General features: G+C 42.0%; 1 protein-coding gene across 3 annotated transcripts in view; it reads right to left on the bottom strand.

Annotated features, from left to right (window-relative positions):
- Positions 1-20,645, bottom strand: part of arhgap27 (Rho GTPase activating protein 27) — an 88,524-nt gene extending 67,879 nt beyond the window's left edge. The window contains exon 1 of one of the 3 annotated variants that reach the window (XM_016994514.2): positions 19,876-20,645. The gene's annotated coding sequence lies outside the window, so the exon portion shown is untranslated. Of the gene's footprint in view, positions 1-15,046; positions 15,165-19,875 lie in introns of those variants that run through there. The other 2 variants (XM_008113195.3, XM_008113194.3) reach the window with 2 other exon arrangements.
- Between the last annotated feature and the right edge of the window lie 7,163 nt (positions 20,646-27,808).

Here is a 27,808-nt window from a genome sequence, read left to right as displayed (position 1 = left end):
TGTTTTTAAAAAGCATCATGAAAGAGGAACTTAACAGGGAGAACCATAAGAGTACAGTACTAACAGCTGGCCAGTAGAAACTGAGCATGCATAGAAGCCAAGCCTTGGAAAACCCCTGAAACCAAGCAAAAGAAATCCTGCTGGGGACTTCACATCTTCATAAATGGACATATATCTGCAGGGATTCGAACTGGGCATAACATCTATTGTGTATCCAGTAAAGAGCTCACCGATGCACTATTGGAACAACTGATGTTGTGCATTTGAACTCTCTAGCCGGTGGCCTGTTACACATTTCACAATTCACCAATTAGGTTTCTTAGCACCAAGTCCATGCAAAGTAGCATAATATACACAGTGATAGAGGATTCCAGTCAACAATTTCCCAATAACACGTATATCTAGTTCTGCTCAGATACAAAAAAAAGGGCTCTGATGTTGCCTGGTTATACATGTACATGTTTTTATCTGGAAAATGTTGGATGGTATTCTGCAACTTCGAATATTGCTCACGGTAATCCATTACACCTGGGATATTCTTAAAGTTGTAACCCAAAGAGTAACTTATCTAGGCTCTGGTTAAATAGTACAATGGTGATAATGGGCACTGTTGTTGCTGTTAACTGCCATTAAGTCAATTTTAATTTAAAACAATCCCACGAATGGGAGTCCCCCAAGTCACTCTATCATGAATAGTTATGCTGAGTACTTTCACGGACATGGTTTTATTGGCTGAGACTATCCATCTGGAATGTGGTTCTTTCTTCTTTCCTACCTCTACCTTATCAATCATTACACTATGTAATTAAATTTGATTTTTTTTTGTTCCTGGTTTGAAAGTGTTATTCCTATTTAATTGTGCAGTATTTACTTAGAAAGTAGTTGTTCTACTCCAGACATTTCGTTGTTGTGGCTGCCACAAACTATGTTGGATTGGTTGAGACTTGATGAAATATTCATTCAAAAATTATCACAAAATGTGCGGTAGGATGTCTCGCAAAAACAAAGTTTTTGTAGTTTAATAAACTTTCCCTGTGTTTTTATGATAGAACTAATTCAGAAATGGCATGTATAACCCAGGAACAAAAATAGTGTTACATAGTGTTATTGTCTTTTTTAATGAATCATATCTTCTCACAACGTGTCCAAAGAATGACAGTTTCACTTTAGTCATCTTAGCTTTTAGAGACATTTGTCTTTTAAGGAGTCCATGGTATACACAGAACTCTTCTTTAACACCCCATCTCAGATGAGTTGATTTCCTTCCTATCAGCCTCCTTCACTGTTCAATTTTTATAACCATAGTAAAGGTAAAGGTTTTCCCCTGACATTAAAAATCTAGTCGTGTCTGACTCTGTGGGTTGATGCTCATCTCCATTTCTAAGCCAAAGAGCCAGTGTTATCCGTAGACACCTCCAAGGTCATGTGGCTGGCATGACTGCATGAACCGCTGTTACCTTCCCGCCAAAGCGGTACCTATTGATCTACTCACATTAGTATGTTTTTGAACTAATAGTTTGGCAGAAGCTGGGGCTAACAGCGGGAGCTCACCCCACTTCCTGGATTCGAACTGCTGGCCTTTTGGTCAGCAAGTTTAACAGCTGAGTGATGTAACCTGCTGTGCCACCTGGAGCTCATATATATAGAAATATATAGAAGAATTTTAATTTAGAGATGCATTATAATATTACAGTTTGCTGCAGCACATTGTGCTGAGGATGCAATAGTGCAATGTCTTATTTTGTACAGGCTGCTCCCTGCAAGGCCTCACCTAGAGCCTGGCCACTCCATGCTATCATAACAAAAAAAAACAAAAAACTGCCAAGTTCATACCTTAATCCCTGGGGCGCTTCCATTTGTCCATCTGCATTCCATCCACTGTCTCTCCCTTTTCCCTGTCTCTGTTCAAGTTCGCTGCGAGGAGACGCACAAAGGAGGCCAACCACTACACTCCTGGCCTGTCTAGGAGCTCAGTAGCTGAGTGACAGTATCCTGTGTATATTCCCACAAATCAACTGGCAGCAGGTGAAACCTGCCCCACCTAAGCTTTCCACTCTACAAACAACCACCTGTTTCATATATAAAACTGCTCTACAATGTGAGGTTTATAAGGATCATCAGGCTCCACATTAAAAGGCAATGTGCTGGGAGTTTTGGAGCCCCGGTAGCGAAGTGTGTTAAAGCACTGAGCTGCTGAACTTGCAGACCAAAAGGTCCCAGGTTCAAATCCCGGGAGCGGAGTGAGCGCCCACTGTTAGCTCCAGCTTCTGCCAACCTAGCAGTTTGAAAACATGCCAATGTGAGTAGATCAATAGGTACCGCTCCAACGGGAAGGTAACGGCGCTCCATGCAATCATGCCGGCCACATGACCTTGGAGGTGTCTACAGACAACGCCGGTTCTTCGGCTTAGAAATGGAGATGAGCACCAACCCCCAGTGTCAGACATGACTAGACTTTAAGTCAGGGGAAAACCTTTACTTTACCTTGCTGGGAGTTTTAGTCTCATGGTATACAGTCTCACCACATAGTTTCCACATCTGGTATATCCCTAGCAAGCCACACATTTGGTCACCCTGCTTCCAGAATTTGAACCATAGAATCATAGAATAGTAGAGTTGGAAGAGACTTCATGGGCCATCCAGTCCAACCCCCTGCCAAGAAGCAGGATCACTGATCTTTCGGACAGCAAGTTCAGCAGCTCAGCGGTTTAACCCGCTGTGCCACCGAATATAATATATTATATAATTACATATAATATGTTGTTTATTTGTTCAGTCATTCCGACTCTTCGTGACCTCATATCGCCACCCCCAGCTCCTTCAAGGTCAAGCCAGTCACTTCAAGGATACCATCCATCCATCTTGCCCTTGGTCGACCTCTCTTCCTTTTTCCTTTCTTTCCCCCCAGCGTCATCATCTTCTCCAAGCTTTCCTGTCTTCTCATTATGCGGCCAAAGTACTTCATCTTTGCCTCTAATATCCTTCCCTCCAGTGAGCAGCCAGGCATTATTTCCTGGAGGATGGACTGGCTGGATCTTCTTGCAGTCCAAGGCACTCTCATAATTTTCCTCCAACACCACAGTTCAAAAGCGTCTGTCTTCTTTTGCTCAGCCTTCCTTATGGTCCAGCCCTCGCATACATTATATATAACATTTACTGTATAAAGAAGCCTTGGAATTTTTAAAAGATATTTTATGCACTACAGCTGATTCTTCACAAGCATCATTATCAACAGCTTTTTGTTCTTAATTAGAACATTTTAGTAGTAATTACTGCAACTCAGTCAACAAATTGTGCAAATTATAAAAGCTATAACAGCTCCAACAATCCATTTCTATAGTGATCAAACCTCTATGGAGGATTTAAATACAGTAGTCTCACTTATCCTACCTAAACGGGCTGGCAGAACATTGGATAAGCAAGTTATCTTGGACAATAAGGAGGGATTAAGGAAAAGCCTATTAAACATCAAATTAGGTTATGATTTTACAAATTAAGCACCAAAACATCATGTTATACAACAAATTTGACAGAAAAAGTGTTCATTATGCAGTAATGTTATGTTGTAATTACTGTAATTACGAATTTAGCACCAAAATATCACGATATATTGAAAACATTGACTACAAAAATGCATTGGATAATCCAGAACCTTGGATAAGTGAGTCTTGGATAAGTGAGACTCTACTGTAGAGGCAGGATGGCCATCTATTGGGAGGGCTTTCACTCTGTCTTCTTTAATGGCAGAAGGGGGTTGGACTAGATGCCCTTTGGGGATCTCTTCCAACTTCACTGAAGTATAGACTGCCTGGGGCCCAGAGGAGTCTCCTTCTCTGCAGGTTTTTAACTGAAGCTGGATAGCTGTCTGTCGGGAGGGGTTTGGCTGTGCCTTTCTGATAGGCAGCCTTTGTTTGTGGGGGTGAGGTAGGAGGAAGCCTATTTCATGCAACACACCTGTGGACTACTGGTGACACACTATTGTGTCCCAACACAGAGTTTGGAAAGCTCTGTCTTACAACAGAATGTCTCTTGCAAGTAATTTACAAACTGGTAACAAATAAAATTCCAATGGGATGTAAAACACAAACTGCAAGGGAAAAACAGCAAGTGGTAGCTTGCTTCACCACTTTCTGCAAAAACTTCCTGCTTCCTCTTGTTGTCACGTTTTGTACAGTTTGCTATCACTTCCTCTTTGAATTCATTTTCCATCAATATCTACCCAGAGAAGTTTCTTTCCAGAGAGATCATGCTGAGCCCCTTGCCATCGGTGGGCACACAACAAACGTCACCAATTCCATGCACTCCCAGAGCCATCTAGTGACATGAGCAATCGGATCCTATATATTTAATCTATATATAAAAGAGTGATGGCATCACGGCGATTCACAAAACAACAAAAGTACAGGCCCCCCAACCTCAAAATTTGACAACACAACCCATCATCCACGCCTCAAGGTTGATACAACAAAAAGAAAAGAAAAATAAAGTCCTAATTAGAGGGAGAGCAATAATTTTTTTTATCCAATTGCTGCCAGTTTAGAGGGCTAATCTCTGCCCACTTCGTTGCCTAGCAACCAAGGGACAGCCAGGATTCAGTTAGGGGACAGGCAGATTTAGGCCTCACTTAGACTTCTTCCACAGATTATCTAATTTGCACTGGATTATATGGCAGTGTAGACTCAAGGCCCTTCCACACAGCTATATAACCCATTTATAATCTTATATTATCTGCTTTGCACTGGATTATCTTGACTCCACACTGCCATATAATCCACTTCAGTGTGCATTTTATACAGCTGTGAAGAAGGAGCCTCATATAATCCAGTTCTGAGCAGATAATATAAGATTAGAAATATACAGTAGAGTCTCACTTATCTAACGTAAACAGGCCGGCAGGATAAGTGAATATGTTGGATAATAAGAAGAGCACAATAATCCCAAATAAACAGTTCGAGGGGAGGTCACAGGGGCTTACATGTCTTTACACTAATGCTCAGAGCATGGGAAACAAGCAAGACGAACTCCAACTCCTAGCACAGCACCACACATACGATGTCATAGGCATCACTGAAACCTGGTGGGATGACTCCCATCACTGGAATTTAACCATTGAGGGCTATAACCTCTTTCACAGAAATAGAACAAAGGGGAGAGGAGGGGGAGTAGCTTTATATGTCAAAAACAGTTACGTTGCAGAAGAAATGCAAGACTGTAATCCGGGAAACCAGCTTGAAAGCATCTGGATAAGAATCAAGGGAACCGGGACTCAAAAAGATCTTGTCGTGGGTGTCTACTACAGACCTCCGAGTCAGGATGAAGGACTTGATGAAGCCTTCTGTCAACAGCTGACCAAACAGGCACAAAGAAGAGATATAGTAGTCATGGGCGATTTCAATTATCCCGATATCTGCTGGAAAACAAACTCAGCCAAGAGTACAAAGTCCAACAAATTCCTCACTTGCCTTGCAGATAATTTTATGGTCCAGAAGGTAGAAGAGGCAACAAGGGGATCAGCAACTCTTGATCTAATCTTAACAAATGTGGAAGACCTGATCAATACAGTTGAAGTGGTTGGATCCTTAGGGGCAAGTGACCATGTGCTCCTGCAGTTTGCAATACAAAGGAATGCTGAAACTAAGACAAGTCAAACACGCATTCTGGACTTTAAGAGAGCTGACTTCCAAAAAATGAAGGAATTACTGAGCGGCATTCCATGGACGCCGATATTAAAAAACAAGGGAGTTAAGGATGGATGGGAGTTTTTCAAAAGTGAAATACTCAAGGCGCAAATGCAAACAGTGCCAACAAAGAAGAAAAATAAGACAAGTGCAAAGAAGCCAGAATGGATGTCGAAAGAACTTCTAACTGAGCTAAAGCTCAAAAGTGACATGCACAAGAAGTGGAAAAGGGGAGAAATCACCAAAGAAGAATTCAAACGTATAGCCAACACCTGTAGGGAAAAGGTTCGCAAGGCTAAAGCGCAAAATGAGCTCAGGCTTGCCAGGGACATAAAAAACAACAAAAAAGGCTTTTTTGCTTACGTTGGTAGAAAAAGGAAGAAAAAGGAGGCGATAGGGCCATTGCAAGGAGAAGATGGGGTGATGGCGACAGGGGACAGGGAAAAGGCAGAACTACTTAATGCCTTCTTTGCCTCGGTCTTCTCAGAAAAAGAAAGCCATCTTCAGCCTCAGCAACACGGAATGGACGAAGGATTGGGGGAAATCCAACCCCAAATAGGGAAACAAGTTGTCCAGGAACACTTGGCCTCTCTAAACGAATTCAAGTCCCCAGGGCCAGATCAGCTACACCCAAGAGTACTGAAGGAACTAGCGGAAGTTATTTCAGAACCACTGGCAATTATCTTCGAGAGTTCTTGGAGAACGGGAGAAGTCCCAGCAGATTGGAGGAGGGCGAATGTGGTCCCTATCTTCAAGAAGGGAAAAAAGAACGACCCAAACAATTATCGTCCGGTCAGCCTCACATCAATACCAGGCAAAATTCTGGAAAAGATCATTAAGGAAGTGGTCTGCGAACACTTAGAAACAAATGCGGTCATTGCTAATAGTCAACACGGATTTACCAAAAACAAGTCATGCCAGACTAATCTGATCTCTTTTTTCGATAGAGTTACGAGTTGGGTCGATACAGGGAATGCCGTAGATGTAGCGTACCTGGATTTCAGTAAGGCCTTCGACAAAGTCCCCCACGACCTTCTGGCAAACAAACTAGTAAAATGTGGGCTAGACAAAACTACGGTTAGGTGGATCTGTAATTGGCTAAGCGAACGAACCCAAAGGGTGCTCACCAATGCGTCGTCTTCATCATGGAAAGAAGTGACAAGTGGAGTGCCGCAGGGCTCCGTCCTGGGCCCGGTTCTGTTCAACATCTTTATTAACGACTTAGACGAAGGGTTAGAAGGCACGATCATCAAGTTTGCAGACGACACAAAACTGGGAGGGATAGCTAACACTCCAGAAGACAGGAGCAGAATTCAAAACGATCTTCACAGACTAGAGAGATGGGCCAAAACTAACAAAATGAAGTTCAACAGGGACAAATGCAAGATACTTCACTTCGGCAGAAAAAATGGAAATCAAAGATACAGAATGGGGGACGCCTGGCTTGACAGCAGTGTGTGCGAAAAAGACCTTGGAGTCCTCGTGGACAACAAGTTAAACATGAGCCAACAATGTGATGCGGCTGCTAAAAAAGCCAATGGGATTCTGGCCTGCATCAATAGGGGAATAGCGTCTAGATCCAGGGAAGTTATGCTCCCCCTCTATTCTGCCTTGGTCAGACCACACCTGGAATACTGTGTCCAATTTTGGGCACCACAGTTGAAGGGAGATGTTGACAAGCTGGAAAGCGTCCAGAGGAGGGCGACTAAAATGATTAAGGGTCTGGAGAACAAGCCCTATGAGGAGCGGCTTAAAGAGCTGGGCATGTTTAGCCTGCAGAAGAGAAGGCTGAGAGGAGACATGATAGCCATTTACAAATATGTGAAGGGAAATCATAGGGAAGAGGGAGCAAGCTTGTTTTCTGCTGCCCTGCAGACTAGGACACAGAACAATGGCTTCAAACTACAGGAAAGGAGATTCCACCTGAACATCAGGAAGAACTTCCTCACTGTGAGAGCTGTTCGACAGTGGAACTCTCTCCCCGGGGCCGTGGTGGAGGCTCCTTCCTTGGAGGCTTTTAAGCAGAGGCTGGATGGCCATCTGTCGGGGGTGCTTTGAATGCGATTTCCTGCTTCTTAGCAGGGGGTTGGACTGGATGGCCCATGTGGTCTCTTCCAACTCTACTATTCTATGATTCTATGATTCTATGATTCAGGAAAAGCCAATTAAACATCAAATTAGGTAATCGTTATACAAATTAAGCACCAAAACATCATATTATACAACAAATTTGACAGAAAAAGTAGTTCCATGCGCAGTAATGCTATGTAGTATTTACAGTAGAGTCTCACTTATCCAACGTTCTGGATTATCCAACGCATTTTTGTAGTCAATGCTTTCAATATATCGTGATATTTTGGTGCTAAATTCATAAATACAGTAATTACTATATAGCATTACTGTGTACTGAACTACTTTTTCTGACAAATTTGTTGTCTAACATGATGTTTTGGTACTTAATTTGTAAAATCATAACTAAATTTGATGTTTAATAGGGTTATCCTTAATTCCTCATTATCCAACATATTCGCTTATCCAACGTTCTGCCGGCCCGTTTATGTTGGATAAGTGAGATTCTACTGTACTGTATTTACAAATTTACCACTAAAATATCACAATGAATTTAAAACACTGACTACAAAAACATTGATTATGAAAAGGCAGACTGCATTGGATAATCCAGAACATTGTATAAGAGAATGTTGGATAAGTGAGATTCTTCTTTAATATGAAATAATTACTGGGATAGAATAATGCAGAACAATATAATCTCTAAAACCAGGACAGTAAATAAACAGGGGAATTCCACACAGGAAACAATCAGGGCCAGCTAACACCTCCCAACAAAAAATTAACTCAGGGAGGAAACAGCCAGGCTTTAAAGCTGCAAGGCCATTACATCCTAATCATTTTTCCTAATTGCAGCATTCATACTTGCCTCCAACAAACAAAAAAAACCAATCAGAAATATTGTATATTCACAACCTTTGGGAAATAATATCCCCTGATGGCGCAGCGTGTTAAAGCGCTGAGCTGCTGAACTTCTCGACCGAAAGGCCACAGGTTTGAATTGGGGGAGCGGAGAGAGCCCCCACTGTTAGCCCCAGCTTCTGCCAACCCAGAAGTTCGAAAACATGCAAATGTGAGTGCATCAATAGGTACTGCTCCGGCGGGAAGGTAACGCCGCTCCATGCAGTATGCCACATGACCTTGGAGGAGTCTACGGACAACGCCGGCTCTTCGGCTTAGAAATGGAGATGAGCACCAACCTCCAGAGTAAGACACAACTGGACTTAATGTCTGGGGAAAACCTTTACCCTTGACCTTAACTACCACCAATTCCTCAATACTTTATTTCCCATACCACCATACTTCGCCACAGCAACGCGTGGCCGGGCACAGCTAGTAGCTATATAAAGGAGATAATTTTATCCTCTTCTAAACATCCATTAAAAGTACAGGAGCCCTCTCCCAACCTTATGTCTTCCAGATATGTTCAACCATCACTCTGTAACAAAATTCAAAAGAATTTCTGTTCCTGGTTTGAAAGTATTATTTCCTGTTTAACTGTGCGGTACTTATTTTGAAAGTAGTTGTTCTACTCCAGATACTTTGTTTTTGTGGCAGCCACAAACTATGTGAAATTGGACGAGACTCTATGAGATAGCCATTGAAAAACTAGAGCAAAATGTGCTGCAGGATGTCCCACAAAAACAAAGTTTTTGCAGTTTAATAAACCTTTTCCATGTTTTTTTATGATAGAATCAATTAGGAAATGACATGTATAATCAAGGAACAAAAATCGTATTATACAGTGTAATACTGGCTATATAGCAGCTACATCAAACACATAAAAGGAGCTGCGGTGGTGCAGTGTTTCTTACTCTCCCTGTTGGTATGGAATTTGCATGACCCCACCCACTGCTTCTCCCTTAACCCTTTCCTATTTTTTTTCTATGGCATACAACAAACAGCAACTGCACATACTAGAGAGGTTTGGGGAGAATTCACCATGATTTATAGAAGTTGTAAGTACTGGGATGTATAGTTCACCTGCATACATTAAAAATACCGTGTTTCCCCGAAAATAAGACAGTGTCTTATATTAATTTTTGCTCCCAAAGATGCGCTAGGTCTTATTTTCAGGGGATGTCTTATTTTTCCATGAAGAAGAATTCACATTTATTGTTGAACAAAAAATGAACATTTATTATATACTGTACAGTAGCTGTCATCGTAAACCAGCACAACCAGACAAACTGTGAATCCTATCAAGAATTTCTTGTTACTACCAATATTTCCATGTACAACAATCTATGGTATGTACATTTACCGATCCTGCATGCTCTGGTGTTCTGTTTGGCGGGCATCCTTCCAAACACAAACTTTGCTAGGTCTTACTTTTGGGGGAGGCCTTATATTTAGCAATTCAGCAAAACCTCTACTAGGTCTTATTTTCTGGAGATGTCTTATTTTTGGGGAAACAGGGTATACTAATTTCAACAAGATCTTTTAAAAAATTTCTAAAATAAATCAATCTATGATTTTCGTATGTCTGTTGGATATAATGGGCCCAAGTGCTTCCCTGGAAGCTCTTGGGGGTTTTCCAATCCACTTTGCAGGAAATTTTGCTAACATTCTGTTTGGTGCCTAGAATGATCTCAAGAGAAGAAGGCGATATCTATGGTTTTCTAGGGAACAGAGGAGTTCTGGAACATGGAAATGTCTGATCTGTCCATATTAGGGGTTGCAAGTTTGGGAGTATTCCTGTCTCTGAGATTTCAGGCCCAAAACATTGGTGATCTGAGAGGGTGTGGAGCCCAGGGATGTCATAGGGATGGTGCTTTGATGTCACAGGGTTGGGCCTTGATCCTATTTTTAGGAACGACACAGTAAGCGTTAACCACAGTTGCTTACAACATGTCATTCAAATTTACCAAAAAATGCAGAAAACAGAACGTCTGACTAATTAGAAACTATGGCCCCCTTCCATACAGCTGAATAAAAATCCACATTATCTGCTTTGATCTGGAATATATGGCAGTGCAGACTCATAACTCTGTTCAAAGCTGATATTGTGGGATTTTCTGCCTTGATCTTCTGGGTTTTATGGTTTTATGTGGGATTTAATTCAGCTGTGTGGAAGGGGCCTCTATGAACGAGAAACTTTCAAGTCATCCTATCCTCAACAGCCCTGCTCAGGTCTTACAGACTCAGCATGGCTTCCGGGATTAGGTCTATCTATTTGTTATGTAGTCTCTTTCTCTTTTCCTATTGCCATCTACCCCACCAAACTGGGAGGGATAGCCAACACTCCAGAAGAAAGGAGCAGAATTCAAAACGATCTTGACAGACTAAGAGAGATGGGCCGAAACTAACAAAATGAAGTTCAACAGGGACGAATGCAAGATACTTCACTTCGGCAGAAAAAATGGAATGCAAAGATACAGAATGGGGGACTCCTAGCTTGACAGCAGTACATGTGAGAAAGATCTTGGAGTCCTTGTGGACAACAAGTTAAACATGAGCCAGCAATGTGATGCAGCAGCTTAAAAAGCCAACGGGATTCTGGCCTGCATCAATAGGGGAATAGCGTCTAGATCCAGGGAAGTCCTGCTCCCCCTCTATTCTGCCTTGGTCAGACCACACCTGGAATACTGCGTCCAATTCTAGGCACCTCAGTTGAAGGGAGATGTTGACAAGCTGGAAAGCGTCCAGAGGAGGGCGACTAAAATGATTAAGGGTCTGGAGAACAAGCCCTATGAGGAGCGGCTTAAAGAGCTGGGCATTTTTAGCCTGCAGAAGAGAAGGCTGAGAGGAGACATGATAGCCATGTACAAATACGTGAAGGGAAGTCATAGGGAGGAGGGAGCAAGATTGTTTTCTGCTGCCCTGCAGACTAGGACACAGAACAATGGCTTCAAACTACAGGAAAGGAGATTCCACCTGAACATCAGGAAGAACTTCCTCACTGTGAGGGCTGTTCGACAGTGGAACTCTCTCCCCCGGGCTGTGGTGGAGGCTCCTTCTTCGGAGGCTTTTAAGCAGAGGCTGGATGACCATCTGTCGGGGGTGCTTTGAATGCGATTTCCTGCTTCTTGGCAGGGGATTGGACTGGATGGCCCATGAGGTCTCTTCCAACTCTACTATTCTATGATTCTATTATTATGGCCTTTTCTTATGTCTTTTCCTAAAGTACAACAGTCCCAGTTTAGTCATGCTGGCTTTTAAGAAGAACTCAGGATTTCTTGCTCTACTGAATAGCTCTGATTTCAAAATTTCCCCCAGGCACTGCTTTTTAAAACTTGCAATGCAATCAAAGAAACATTTCAGGCAAAAAATAAAGCTTTCCAGACTTTCCTCCTTTTTGTACACTGTGGTTATAGGAATATCCTTCACCTCTAAAATAATCTTTATTTACTGGGTTGCGGTGTGTTTTCCGTGCTGTATGGCCATCTTCCAGAAGCATTCTCTCCTGACATTTCACCCACATCTATGGCAAGCATCATCAGAGGTTGTGAGGTCTGTTAGAAACTAGGCAAGTGGGGTTTATGTATCTGTGGAAGGTCTAGGGTGGGAGAAAAAACTCTTGTCTGTTTGAGGCAAGTGTGAATGTTCCAATTGGCCACCTTGATTATCATTGAACGGCCTTGCAGCTTCAAAGTCTTGCAGTTTTTAAAGCCTGGCCGTTTCCTGGCTGGGGGAATCCTTTGTTGGTAGGTGTTCGCCAACCTTGATTGTTTCCTGTCTGGAATTCCCCTGTTTTCTGAGTGTTGTTCTATATTTATTGTCCTGATTTTAGAGTTCTTTTTTAATACTGGTAGCCAGATTTTGTTCATTTTCATGGTTTCCTCCTTTCTGTTGAAATTGTCCCCATGTGTGTGGATTTCAATGGCTTCTCTTCTTAAAGCCAGCAAACACCTCCCAGCAAATGATTTCCCCGGCAGGAAGCAGCAAGGCTTTGAAGCTACAAGGCTATTCAATGATAATCAAGGCGGCCAATTGGAACATTCACACTTGCTTCAAACAGACAAGAGTTCTTTCTCCCACCCTGGACATTCCACACAGATATACAAACCCAAATTGTCTAGTTTGCAACAGATCTCACAACTTCTGACGATGCCTGCCATAGATGTGGGTGAAACATGAGGAGAGAATGCTTCGGGAACATGAACATACAGCCTGGAAAACTCACAGCAATCCTGTGATTTCAGCCATAAAAGTCTTCGACAACACAAGCCCTATTTAATAGAATGTAGAATTGTAAAATTTCAAAATGCAGAAGAATGTGGAAGGGCCCTAAGAAGAGAGGGGTGCAAGGAGGAGGGGAGATAAAAATAGAGAGCAAAAAATAATATTATTTATCCAAGAGTTCTGGGGGAGATGGGGAGAAAAAGAAGGCCAAGGGCCCTTTCACACAGCCATATAACCCAGAATATAAAGGCAGAAAATCTGACAATATCTGCTTTGAACTGGGTTATCTGAGTCCAAACTGCCATATATTCCAGTTCAAAGCCGATAATGTGAGATTTTATTCAGCTGTGTGGAAGGGGCCCAAGAGAATGAAAGAAAACAAATGTAGGTAGAAGCTGCAGGGAGGGAGATAAGTAGAGGACAAAACATGGAAGAGAGGCAGGTGTTTTGGTTTGTCTGTTGTTGGAGGAGGAAGAGAAAGAGCATGAGTCAGAAAGAGAAAAAAGTGAAACCAATGAATTAAAAACCCGAGAAATCTTGTGCCTAAGTATAACAAAAGCACCATAAAAATGGTATAGGTGAATGCCATGTTGACCATGCTTTTGTTAGCAACCTACCTGTATCTCAGACCAGGAAAGGCAATTAAATGGCAAGCAAGGAAGTAAGGAAGATGAGACTGGAACGAGGAAAGTCAGCAGCAAAGACGAAACAGCTTCAAGTAGTCTTTCTGTAGTGCCATAGTCACAAATTCCTAAAGCCGTGAATACTGAAGAAGCTCCGTTATTTCCCCAAGGAGATTTTTCCTTCCTGCCAAGCCTTAGTGCTGTCTGTGATTTAAGAGCATTTACGTAGCGAAAGAGCCAGTATGGTGCAGTGGTTTGAGCGTTGAACTATTACTCTTGGAAGCAAGCTTGAATTCACACTCAGCTATGGACACCCACCGGTGACTTTAAGTCTGAGACAGGCTGGATCGACACTGCCATATAAAATCCAGATTATCTGCCTTGAACTGGATTATATGGCAGTGTAGACTCATATAATCCACTTCAAAGCAGATAATGTGGATTAACTGCTTTGATAATCTAGATCAGGGGTCCCCAAACTAAGGCCCGGGAGCCGGATGCGGCCCATCGAAGCTATTTATCCGGCCCCCAAGGCACAAGGGCAGAAGGGGGTTGGACTAAATGACCCAAGGGGCCTCTTCTTCTCTTACAACCATTATTATTATTATTATTATTATTATTATTATTATTATTATTATTATTATTATTATATTGTATGACACGGCAAACAAGATAGATATGCTGGATTTCGTATCACAAAATCACATTATTATTATTATTATTATTATTATTATTATTATTATTATTATTAACATTGAGGCTGGGTGGCCGTCTGTCAGGGGTGCTTTGCTTGTGCTTTTGGTGCACAAAGGTAGGAGGGGATTGGACTCAATGGCCCAAAGGGTCTCTTCCAATCCTCTTTATTATTATTATTATTATTATTATTATTGACATTGAGGCTGGGTGGCCATCTGTCAGGGGTGCTTTGCTTGTGCTTTCAGTGCACAAAAGCAGAAGGGGGTTGGACTAAATGGCCCAAAGGCTCTCTTCCAACCCTCTTTTATTATTATTGTTATTGTTATTTATTATTATTATTATTATTATTATTAGTTTATTGTATGACACAGCAAACAAGATAGATATGCTGGATTTCGTATCACAAAATCACAAGTCGAACACTTCCCAAGTGTCTAGGACCGTGTGATGTATTATTATTATTATTATTATTATTATTATATTATTATTGCTTGGTGGCCAACTATAGTCCAGCCCTTCAACGGTCCGAAGGATCGTGAACTGGCCCCCTGTTTAAAAAGTTTGGGGACCCCTGATCTAGATTATATGGCAATGTAGATCCAGCCTGTCTCAGACTCTGGAGAAGGCAAAGACATATCCTTTCTGAACAAACTTTGCCAAAGAGCTCCTCTGATATGTCTGCCTTTGGGTAACCATAAGTTGGAACGAACTTGTTGGCATACAACACCAACAAACAACAAATGGCGAGCAGAGAAGCGAGACAAACAGCCCTCCTGGAGGTCCTATAGTAACCTTCCAAAGCAGCCAGCAACAAATAGTAAAACAATAGGCTTTTTTTCAATACAGCATTCTCACCCATAGATCCTTCCCTTCACCCAGGAGACATCCTGAGTTCTGGGAGCCTTGGTCTTGAATGTTGCAGCTGCAGCCAGGTGTTGACAATCACACTACGCTGTTAAAGAGCTGATATCCTGTCTTAAATCTTATGGCTGCCTCCTGTGGAATCCTGGGATTTACAGTTTGGCCTTTAAAATTCTCAGCTTCAGAGGTCCTTACTAAACTACAAATCTGGAATTCTGCAAGAGACAGCCATAGGATTTAAAGTGGGATGCATACTCTTAAAAGTGTAGTTTGGCTGGCCAGGATTGGTTATATGACTCCTTTATTACAAGACCACATTCTTCCATAAGATCCTGGCTCTGTTTTAAGATCTTTGGAAAAGTCTATTTTCCTTATCTCACCATCACTGAAGTTCCCTTTAATAGGAAAGAGATTGAGCTTCCACAGAACTTCCTGCCACAAGAAGACACCATAGGCATAGCGGGTAAACCATTAAGCTGCAGAACTTGCTGACTGGAAGGTCGGTGGTTTGAATCTGCGGGATGGGGTGAGTTCCCATTGTTAGCCCCAGCTTCTGCCAACCTAGCAGTTCGAAAACATGCAAATGTGAGTAGATCAATAGGTACCGCTTCGGCGGGAAAGTAATGGCACTACATGGCGGCATGCCGGCCACGTGACCTAGGAGTCGTCTACGGACAATGCCGGCTCTTCAGCTTAGAAACTGAGATGAGCACCACCCCCCAGAGTCGGACTCGACTAGACTTAATGTTAAGGGGAAACCTTTACCTTTACTAATACCACTTTAACTGCCATGGCTCAATGCTATGAAATCCCAGGAGCTATAGTTTGATGAGGCAGCAGCACAATTTGATCTGTATTTTTTGTCCTTCCACCAGCAGATAGTCTATGCCTGTAATGTTGAAGGCTTTCATGGCTGGAATCACTGGGTTGTTGAGTAAGAGGATCCCTCTTATCCTTTTCTGAATGTAGCATTTGACTCACCAAGAAAATTCAGCAAATGCTACGTTCAGCAAAGGATAAGAGGGATCCTCTAACTCAATGGTTCTCAACCCTGTGGGTCCCCAGATGTTTTGACCTTCAACTTCCAGAAATGCTAACAGCTAGTAAACTGGCTGGGATTTCTGGGAGTTGTAGGCCAAAACACCTGGGGACCCACAGGTTGAGAACCACTGATCTAACCACTGTAGGAGTCTACCATATTCCATGCAGCTGTGGACAAGTCTATATAGGGAACCACCAAGTGTAGTGCCCAGACACGGATCAAAGAACACAAAAGGCACTGTATTAATTTAATACAGAGAAGATTAATTTAACCAGAGAAGTCAACTATAGCAGAGCACATGATAAACTAACCTGAACACAGAATATTATTTGAGAACACAGAAATTCTAGATCACTCTGACAACTATTACGTCAAGACTACACAGAGAAGCCACTGAAATTCACAAGCACATGGACAATTTCAACAGAAAGGAGGAAGCCATGAAAATGAACAAAATCTGGTTACTAGTCTTAAATAAAACATCAGAATCAAGACAGTAAATAAAGAACACCACTCAGAAACAGGAGAACTCCAGACAACAAGCAATCAAGAGCCAGTTTACACCACCCAAACAGAGGATGCCTCCAGGCAACAAAGACCAGGCTACCTCTATGCATATACCCTCACTGATTGACTTTGCAAACTTCATGGCTACTCAAATGCTAATTCAAGTTTACTAATTGCAACATCCTCGCTCTCTTTAAACAGATAAGGGTTCTTTCCCCCACTCTGGACATTTCACAGGTATATTACAGTTTTGCCTCACTGCCAACAGAACCTCTGAAGATGCCAGCCACAGATGCAGGCGAAACGTTAGGAGAGAATGCTGCTGGAACTTGGTCATAGCCCAAAAAACTCATAGCAGCCCAGTTTATGACTGTCTTAACTTATTGTTGCTTAAGTCATTTTTCCACCAGTGTCTTTTGTTTTGAGCGATGTGTTTTAACTGACACGCCTTTATGTTTTCAACATAATTCTGTGTATTGTTGTTGTTAACAGCCAAGCCCCTTTTTTGTGTAACAAGAAGACTTTGCACATAACATCCACTCACGGTATGTAGCCAGTAGGGTGGCCAAGTCAGGACTACTTCAGGGCCCAAACATAGAAATGATGGCATGTAATGTTACAGGCCCTACTTATGTTACAAAGGTGACGTTACAAAGAGTAACAGCATAATTACATAATAATTACTACACAATTAGCATGAGCCACAATTACGGTACACAGAATAGGTCATTCAAGTAAAAAAACAAAACACACACATATATTTCAAGGCAGTGCTCTCACCCTGAGACTCTTCCCTCGTGCCCTGATTAATGGAGAAGTGGGTTGCCGACCTCAGTCTCAGGACAGGGCTCTGAAATCGAGGAACTCTACCAGCCAGGAATGAATTGCCTTCGTTGCCACCACACATGATCTAGGCACTCCTCTCATAGATCTCTCATAGACCTCTGACATTCCAGCTCAGTGATTCATCCATATTTGAAGGCGTGACTTTGATTGCTCAGTAAGTGGCTGTTTAATTACATTTCTAACTTTTGTGAACTGTGCCTATTTTATTATATTGGTTTTACGTGCTGTAAGTAGCCTAAGTACTCTAAAGACACCAGGTCCAATCTGATCTTGGCAGCTAAGCAGGGTCAGCCCTAGTTATTGTTTGGATGGAAGACCACCAACACATATCCCCTGTGTGGATGGAAATGGTATATCACCCTTGAGTATTCCTAGTGTTATAAAATTAACAGGGTCATAATAAGTTTGTAGGCAACTTGAAGGCACAGACACACAAGCTGCCATAATAATACAAAAAGGTAAAGGTTTTCCCCTGACATTAAGTCTAGTCATGTCCGACTCTGGGGGTTGGTGCTCATCTCCATTTCTAAGCCAAAGAGCCGGCGTAGTCCATAGACACCTCCAAGGTCATGTGGCCGGCATGACTGCATTTATTTATTTATTTATTTATTTACATCACTTTTTCCCCGCCCTTCTCACCCATAGGGACTCAGGGCGGCTTACAACAGTCGACAATTTACATTGCCCGAAACACATTCAATAAAACAATAAAAATCAATAAACATTACAACAATACCACATCAATTAAAAACTCTATTAAACTCTATTAAAACATGAATTATAACATTTTAAAATGCATATGTAGCATGGAGCGCCGTTACCTTCCCATCGGAGAGGTACCTATTGATCTACTCACATGTGCATGTTTTCGAACTGCTAGGTTGGCAGAAGCTGGGGCTAACAGCAGGAGCTCACCCCGCTCCCCAGATTTGAACTGCTGGCCTTTTGGTTGTTGTTGTTGTTATTATTATATTATTATTATTTGTAACAACAACCATGATTATGATTATGATTATTATTTCGTGCATACTCTCTTAATTCTTTCTGTATTTTTCCAGGACTGGTGCAATCTACTTCACCTGTTTCAAACAACTAATGCTGAAATGGACCAGTTTCTTCCCCTATCAATTTCTGCAATATAGGTCTCAAAAGTCTCACGTAAAGAAAAGGTGTTCTACTACAGACCAATTTATTGTATGTTGTCGAAGGCTTTCATGGCCAGAATTGCTGGGTTGCTATGAGTTTTCCGGGCTGTATGGCCATGTTCCAGAAGAAGTCTCTCCTGATGTTTTGTCCACATCTGTGACAGGCTTTGAATCTGCAAGGCCATTCAATGCTAATCAAGGTGGCCAACTGGAACATTCACACTTGCCTCAAACAGACAAGAGTTCTTTCTCCCACCTTGGACCTTCCACAGATATTTAAACCTCCCTTGCCTAGTTTCCAACGGACCTCACAACCTCTGAGGATGCCTGCCAAAGATATGGGCGAAACGTCAGGAGAGAATGCCCATACAGCCTGGAAAACCCACAGCAACCCAATTTATTGTGTGCTTCAAACAAATGAGCTGATGTGCTCAGGGCAGGGAGATCAATGTCTGAGGTCTGGTGGCAAGTAACATTTTCCTTGTCATGATGGAAAACATGATAATGCCTATAATTCATTGTCACCAGTTATTAAACTTGCCATTAGCCTCAGATACACATTTAAGAACAATTAAGCAAATTAATGGAGGGAAGATTTGCCAATCATCACTATTCTGAATGACTGGGAAAGGTACCTACATTACAAAGGAAAGATGTCTCCAGATTCTGGAGAGAAACTAAAAGAGGACCCCACCTTCCTGCCCTGTTAGAGGGACTTTCATCTATTCAAAATAGGACTTAATTTTTTTGCAGAGAACTTTGCACTGCGTACAAAAAGGACACAGATGAGGAAAATGATCCTCAGCAAAATCTCTCTCTAGTGAGCAACCTAGGATTTGAACCGGTACTTCACATCCCCCTTCCTCTCTCTCTGCTAAAAATAAATAAATTCCAAACCAGATTCCACATCCCAGAAGTCCAAGGCTTCAACTGGCCAAGAGAATTGCCAACTGAAGACTTGAGATGAACACCTCCCTCCTGTGTAGCTTGTCAATGCAACAAATTGAAAAATATTTTGTGACAGGGAACATTGTCCGTGGCCACTGCAAGCAGTCATAATACTCTGTATTTTCCCCTCTGAGCTCTATTAGCCAAATTCCACTTCTTTAACCCACAACAAACAATACCTGTCTGGACAGGAACTAATCCTTCTCGGTGGTCTGAAGGAAGAAATTCAGCTCACACATTGAATTTTGAGTTTGCTGCTAAAGCAACTTTTTGGAAACAAAAACCATTATGACCCATATTCTGTGCCATAGTGCTGTCAGATTCAGTTGACTTACTTGGACCTTTTTCCCTGCTCCATACACCTGGTTTTACCTGTGGCTTCACATCTTGTTGGCTTTCCCTTCTGACCTCAGCAGCCCCATTTCTCTCTTCTCTGGGTCCCGCACCTTCAAGCACGACTGGGCCCTTCCTTGTTGAATGTGTCAGGAGCTTCCATGGACCTGCCCAGGCTCGTGTATCAGGTCTGAACCTGCCTCCGGTCCTCCTCGCTTGTTTTCAGCTATGTCAAGAACAGGCAGCGCAGTTGAAAATATCACAACACAGACCTATGCCTTGGCTTCCTCCTGCAAAGGCGGCTGGTGAGCGAAGACAACGGCAGCAGGAAAAAAACCCAGGGCAGGAAGCTTTCCTTGAATATCTTCATCGTCGCCAAGAACTGCGCAAGTCCCTTGACATTCAGGATCAACCTGGAGCAACAAAAGCAACTCCTCCGGAGGTGGACAGTTGCATCAGAGCCCAGGAGGAGTGTCCAGAAAAACGGCGGCAGATCCAGCCAGAAAAACAAGAGTCAGAAAGATGCCACAGGAGAGCGGGGGAAGCCCACACGGCTCACCACACCCTGGCCGCTTCTGGCTGCCTGCTTCCATGGAGGGCACATCCAGCCGGATGCAGGTGTTTACTTGTACGCCGGCCAAGGAAAACCTTCTGCAGTCACCCCTGAACTTACTCAGTGAACCTTCCCTCTAAGGTGGCCGCGGTGCTCCTGTTCTCGTCTTCGTCTCCCTGGACTCATGCAGAGTTTGGGCTCACGAGCCGAGCAGCCAGGATGATGTGGGTGTTCCCATCAGCCTGAAGTGGATGGAGGAAGGAAGCGTCCTCCCTGGGAGGAAGTCTCCCAAGGCCAGGGAAGGAGGGGGAAGGGGACCCGTTCTATGGGTAGCAATGACTCACATACTGAGACTCTCTTGCTGTTGTCATGTGCATGATTTCCACCAGCCTCTGTGGTTCACCTTCACTGTAGTGCATCATATGCTTCATTCAATTAAATTGATTGTATTGGACTCTTCAGGTTTTCCTGTCGCTCAAGGATGGAAGCACGGCTTGACCCACATATCCATGGAATTGTTATCCATGGTTTCATTTCTTGATGTCCAATAAAATATGTCCCTTCTGGACATTTTATGTCTATGACAGTGGTTCCTAACCTGTGCTCCGCAGAGCCTTAAGGCCTTCACGTGCACTGCTGCCACTCCAGAAAACAAAACAATGAAAAACTGAATGAAATTAAAGAATAAGAAACAAAAAGTAGAATCAGAATAAGAAAACTAGAAATTACATTCTGAATGGAAATTTTCACAAGTTGAATTTCGTTCCTCCTCATCCAGAAGATGCCTGGTCATTCTGCTGCCGCAAGCTCCAATATTATTATAGCGTGAGATTGACAGATGACAAGGCTGAGCATGTCATGTACATAGAAATTGATTCTAAAAAGGGCTCCATGAGTCATAAAGGTTGGGAACCACTGCTCTATGATATTCTTGGCTCTGATGTCCTTTATTTCAATTGGGTTTTGGGTAGTCATGTGAGGTCAAAGAATGTTAAATTGGGAAAATATGGGTGTTGTACTGCATTCCTTTTGCACAAAGCAAAGGAAGGGAAGTGGCTGCTAAAACCAATGGCAAATTGGCCAGGGTGTCATCTTGCCTGATGGCAAACTTAGATTAAACAATATGTTTAAAATATTAATGGCCTTTTAGTAGTTTTTTTTTAAATTACAGAAGTGCCAATATTTTTATTGTATGCAACTGGTGGTGCAGCGAGTTAAACCGCTGAGCTGCTGAACTTGCTGACCAAAAGGTCAGTGGTTCAAATCCGGGAAGCAGGGTAAGCTCTCGCTGTTAGCCACATCTTCTGCCAACTTAGCAGTTTGAAAACATGCAAATGTGAGTAGAGCGATAGGTACTGCTCTGATGGGAAGGTAATGGCACTCCATGCAGTCATGCCGGCCACATGATCTTGAAGGCATCTACGGACAACGCCAGCTCTTCGGCTTAGAAATGGAGATGAGCACCAACCCGTAGAGTTGGACATGATTAGACTTAATGTCAGGGGGAAACCTTTACCGTTATCTTTTATGCAGCTATAATTGACTTTGTATTACTATTTTAATTAAAAATTATAAAACATTTTTGAGAATAATTTATATTTAAGAATATAATAAACAACTCTATGCAAAGGATTCTGATTTATCTATCTATAAATGAAAATATGTATGTATGTGTCTATCAATCTAGCCATGTATTTTCCATGATGGCCCCCACTTTGAGACAGGCTGTGACTTCCACGAACAATGGATCTGGACCAAAGAGAAAATGCTGGAGGGTTGGGAGATGGGGGTAGGAATTGATCCTGGATGATGGAAAATGCAGTTCACCATGCATCCAGGGAGAACTTCCAGAGAGCACAGCTAACCCCACCAACGATGGATTTGGACCAACCTTGGCACATATAGTCCCTATGTAGTACAGTTGGGAGTTTTTTGGGGGGCGGGGGGAATTGACCCAGGACAATGGGAATTGTAGACCACCCACATCTAGAGACCACTGCAAACCCCATCGACGATAGATCTGGACCAAACTTGGTAGATACATCCTCATCATGACAACCATTACATTTGGGTGGGGGATTGACTTAGGATGATTGGAGTGGTCGTTTACTCATATCCTTATACATTTTCTAATGGGACCAGTAATCAAATTCAAAAACAATGATTTTTTTCTAATAAATAGTGTTACAAATTACCTAAACGGGCTTCACCGGGTACCTAAGCTAGCGTTATATACATTGCATTGATTTCTTATAAAAATTAAATGATAGCCTGATCCTTAGTGGGTCGCCTTTGTCTCCAATATTTTTAAATCCAGTCTGTTAGAGAAGTCTGTTTGAACAAGGAATGGTCCACCCCTGCCTTTTAAAAACGAGAGTTGATCTTTATACAAAGATCACAGAGTGCCATCCCACTCAGGGAGACAATTTCAGCAAGGGTAGCTGTTTTCCTAAACTATCTTAATGGAAGGGCTTAAACACTGTGGATTAGTATAAGTGTTATCTTAAATCAAAACTTTCTAACTTCCCATCAGACTCATTTTGCTATCATTGTAAGCTGAATGTTTTTTCTTTATTCAGTCCAGTTTTGACTTGCAACCCGTTTGCTTAATGAATGGCTGTGATGATGTATGAATAGAAAAGCATAACATATGTTAACTACAGTGCAACAAAAATTGAACTGGCCAAAGGGGAAAGAGCTGCAGTACAATCAAATCAGACATTTCCAGTAAAACCAGAAAGTGGTATTAAGCCATAATAGTTTGGCAGAACAATATTATCTTTGCCAGCTGTCCAGAGGACAATAGGAGGTGATGGTGTGTGTGTGTGCATGTGTGTGTGTGTTGGCGAACTTTCAAAAGAGCTGGAGGAAAAGGAAACGTAAAGGACTAAGAGCATGAGACAGGAAAAGGCTGTATTTCCTCTTCAAATATCCAGAATACCTCCCCAATGCCTGAAAATCATCAGAAGCATTTTATTTGTACGGTTAGCAATATTGTCCTATGTGTTGTCGAAGGTTTTCATGGCCAGAATCACTGGGTTGCTGTGGGTTTCCGGGCTGTATGGCCATGTTCCAGAAGCATTCTCTCCTGAGGTTTCACCCACAAATCAGGACAGTACAAAAAGAACAACACTCAAAACAGGGGAATTCCAGACGGCGAACAATCAGGGCCAGCAAACAACCTCTCAATAAAGGATTCCCCTAGGCAGGAAGCAGCCAGGCCTTGAAGCTGCCATAGATGTGGGAAAAACATCAGGAGAAAATGCTTCTGCAACATGGCCATACAGCCCGGAAAACGCACAGCAACCCAATATTGTCCTACTTTTCAAGAGTGCCATTGGTGAAATATGTATTTGACTCTTGAGACACGTACACTTGTGTACAGAAAAACACCAGGAAATAACATGGGGGTGTAGGGAGTATAGACAGTCCCTACAAACAACTCGTAGTTAATAACAGGGGTTATTACATCCTATTGAATCCTGAAGCTCTCTGCCTGAATGCCTCTGAATGTTCCAAAATCTCAGGATTTAATGGGATGGAGCCATGGCAATTAAAGCAGAATCACAGTGCTATATGTATTAGGCCTGTGTGATCAATGAAAAATATGTTTAAAAAATTAGGAGGTGGAGAGAAAATCATTTCTAAAATGTTTCTGAAATTGGACAGGATCTGTATTGTAACTATAATGAGTTAACTACTTTTTGTTAAGTAATTGTGCCAATGGGGAAACTTCAGGAGCTCCTTTCTCCCTCATTGTTAGAGCTATTGGCATAAACCTTGATACAATTATAGAACACATTTACTACTGTTAGAGCCTCAAGTTTCAGAACGTTTCACCCATCCATGGATTTTGGGGAAATTTTCAAAGTTTTTACAAACAACATTTTTTAAAAAAAAAACACAAGAGCTATCTCCTTGAATTTTCTATACATTGACACAAGATAACAGGGGATCACTCCCCCCAAGTTTCAGAAATCTTCATATAGCTACTGATTTTTTGGATTTTTAAAAAGTTTCGATTAAACTTTAAAAAAAAAAGTCAAAACAACTATTTAATTGATGGTCTTAACCAATATAACTTCAATTTTGGGAATTCTTCCCAGCCCAGCACTGATTTATTTACTTGTACTGAAGTATCAGTCAGTCCTTCTTTTTGCAGATTCAACAATTTATTGGAACTCTGGCTGCTGCTAGAAGGGAAAAATCTCTCCCCTATCCTAATTGGGGCTTTCTGATGCTGGGCGGAATTCTGGGAAATGTAGTTTAGGGCAGGGCCTTTTCAATTCTCTGCCATAGGGCTCCTCGTCGTCACAAACTACATTTCCCAGAATTCTGTGCTGTCTCAGTCTCTTTCCCAGCTCACTCAGTTTGTCCTGCCCTGTTGCTTTTCTCTCATCATGGTGAGAGGACATTAATTTAAAGAGGAATGGCAACCTTTTGGCCTTTGCCTCCTGCTGAAAATGAAACTGGCTTTCGAGCATTACAGAATTCAAATGAAAAAGTATTGGGTGAGTTTTGATTCCTAAGTTTTTGTGTGTGCCCTCCTCCCTTTACTTAATATTTGTTGGTTTATACAAAACGTTCGAATTAGATACGACTTACTAATTAAAAATGCAATCATGCACAGTCCTAATAATTATGCAGTGTGATCGAGCTATTGGTCTCAGCCAAGACAATCCCTCCCTCCCAGCTCAATGTGACAAATCTCAATGTACAATCTGGCCAAGTTCATACATTACCTTTCACCTCTCCAAGCACATTGTTCCATATATGAGCTGAACTTCATTCCATAAAAGCTCTGCATGAAGCTCTCAATACGTTCCTCATTCAAGGAGAAAAGTGCAACAATCATCAGGCAAATAAGAAAAACGGTTTGGTTCCTTGTCTATTTGTTGTTTTTCTTACCTGGGAGAGGAATGCATGCAAACTGGATGCAAGATGAAACTCTCCCTTAGCCAAAAATAACTGAATCATTTCCAAGAGATCAGAGAAAGGAATGTAGGAACGAAAACAATATACTCTTCCTTATTTCCAGAGGAAAGAATGAGAAGCAATCTTTTTATATTTCAAAGATTTAAACGGATCGTAAGCTCCCGAAACAATATCCAAATTTAAATACAAAACAACATTTAAGCCGAAATTCCGAAAAAACCATGCAATGTAGAATGAAAGAATATTTTCTGATGCTCAGGAGATGAGATTCACCCACTACTCAATATACTTTTATGGATAATTAGTTTTAAAGCTTATACATCTTTGACGTTTTATCATTCTGGAATTAATTTTTTATTAAGTGTATAAAACTTGAATAGAGTTAATTCCAATAGAAGTGAAGTTTCATGAAAGTACAGGAGAAACCTTTAAGGGAAGCTTGCCGCAGTTTCACCAAGGCGAGCAGTACGTTGCTACACAGAGATGAGCATTTGGACATCTTCCATAAAATTGTAATTTGAGATAGAATTTGTAATCTAATTAAATCATTATCATTATACAGCGTATCCCTAAAGTCTCTTTAATATACTTTATTTATATTCTGCTCTATCTCCCCGGAGGGACTCAGAGCGGATTACAGAACACATATGAGGCAAATATTCAATGTCTTTTACGCAACAACATACACAGACAGAGGTAAAGGTCTTCCCCTTTTTTCATCTCCGGAGTCTGCAGGCGATGCTCAACTTCCGACCATGGGGAGGTGCTCTTGTTCCATTTTTCCATGCCTAGGATCCTGTTATCCGTACATTCTCCAATCTATTGCCGACATGTTTTGCATATCTGCATGGGGCGCCCTTTTATCTTTCCATTGAGGCGGTACCTATTGATCTACTCGCATTGCATGCTTTCAAACTGTTAGGTTGGCAGTAAGCTGGGGCTGACAGTTGGGAGCTCACCTCAACTCACAGTTTTTGAACTGCCAACTCTCCTGCAGCTAGCGGCTTAACCGACTGTGCTACCGCAGCCCCTCTTTACCATTTAAAATCTCTTTACCATTAAAATGGTAAAAAGACTTTACGGACACCTTATATTATTATATGTATTATTATAACATTTAGTCTCCAATAAGAGTACATGCCCTTTTAAAGCCTATAGGAGCTATAGTGATTATTTGAAAGCTTCTATTGGCTTTATACATATGTATTCCATTCAATCTTTACTGTTCAAAAGGACAGAGAGCAGTTGGTGGGGCCTGATGTGCAAAAGACACATGATACCCATGTATAAATATGTGAGAGGAAGTACAGTAGAGTCTCACTTATCCAACATAAACGGGCCGGCAGAATGTTGGATAAGCGAATATGTTGGATAATAAGGAGGGATTAAGGAAAAGCCTATTAAACACCAAATTACATTATGATTTTACAAATTAAGGACTAAAACATCATGTTATACAACAAATTTGACAGAAAAAGTAGTTCAATACGCAGTAATGCTATGTAGTAATTACTGTATTTACGAATTTAGCACCAAAATATCATGATGTATTGAAAACATCGACTACAAAAATGCGCTGGATAATCCAGAATGTTGGATAAGCGAATGTTGGATAAGTGAGACTCTACTGTAATAGAGAGGAGGGAGCAAGCTTGTTTTCTGCTGCCCTGGAGACTACAACGTGGAACAATGGCTTTAAATTACAGGAAAGGAGATTCCACCTGAATGTTAGAAAAAACTTCATCACTATGAGAGCTGTTCAGCAGTGGAACTCTCTGCCTCGGAGAGTGGTGGAGGCTCCTTCTTTGGAGGCTTTTAAACAGAGGCTGGATGGCCATCTGTCGGGGTTGCTTTGAATGCGATTTTCCTGCTTCTTGGCCATGAGGTATCTCCCAACTTTATGATTCTGTGAAAGTCTCAGTGGCGTGAGTTGGTGGATAGATTAGGCCAGGTTGGCAAATAATGGTCCTTTGGGGCTTTGCAGAATGTGTCTAGACTTGTAGGTGACAACTCTTCTGCGACTGCCTACTGTGCAACTATCTCATTGCAGCACACTTGTGTTTGTGCATTGCAGCTGGGACCTCGTGGAACAATGTGAGACAGGCTGGTCTGATCATGTGGCTTTCTTCCAGCTCTGGGATGCAAACCTAAACACCCTGTTTCATAATGTCACAAAAAACCCCACCCCACTAGGCATTTCCTCCTGAGAGTACCCACAGACTTCACTTCCTGCCCACATTCATTTTTGCAGGTGTTTCCACTAACCCACACTGTCTTCCCACCTGCTCAGTCCTGTGCAAGCAATAGCTCAGTTAATAAAGCCTCTGACAGTCAAGCTTCTGTTTACAAAGTGATTTTCAGGCTGTCCGGACCCTGCTCATTCTCAACCTCTATCTAGCTGGACATTTTAAAAGTGGCATCAGCAGTGGGAGGATGGTCGGATAGAG

The sequence above is a fragment of the Anolis carolinensis genome, chromosome 6, assembly GCF_035594765.1.
Source record: "Anolis carolinensis isolate JA03-04 chromosome 6, rAnoCar3.1.pri, whole genome shotgun sequence".
Taxonomy (NCBI): domain Eukaryota; kingdom Metazoa; phylum Chordata; class Lepidosauria; order Squamata; family Dactyloidae; genus Anolis; species Anolis carolinensis.
Note: the sequence above shows the minus strand (reverse complement) of the source record. Positions and strands in the feature narration are given on the sequence as shown.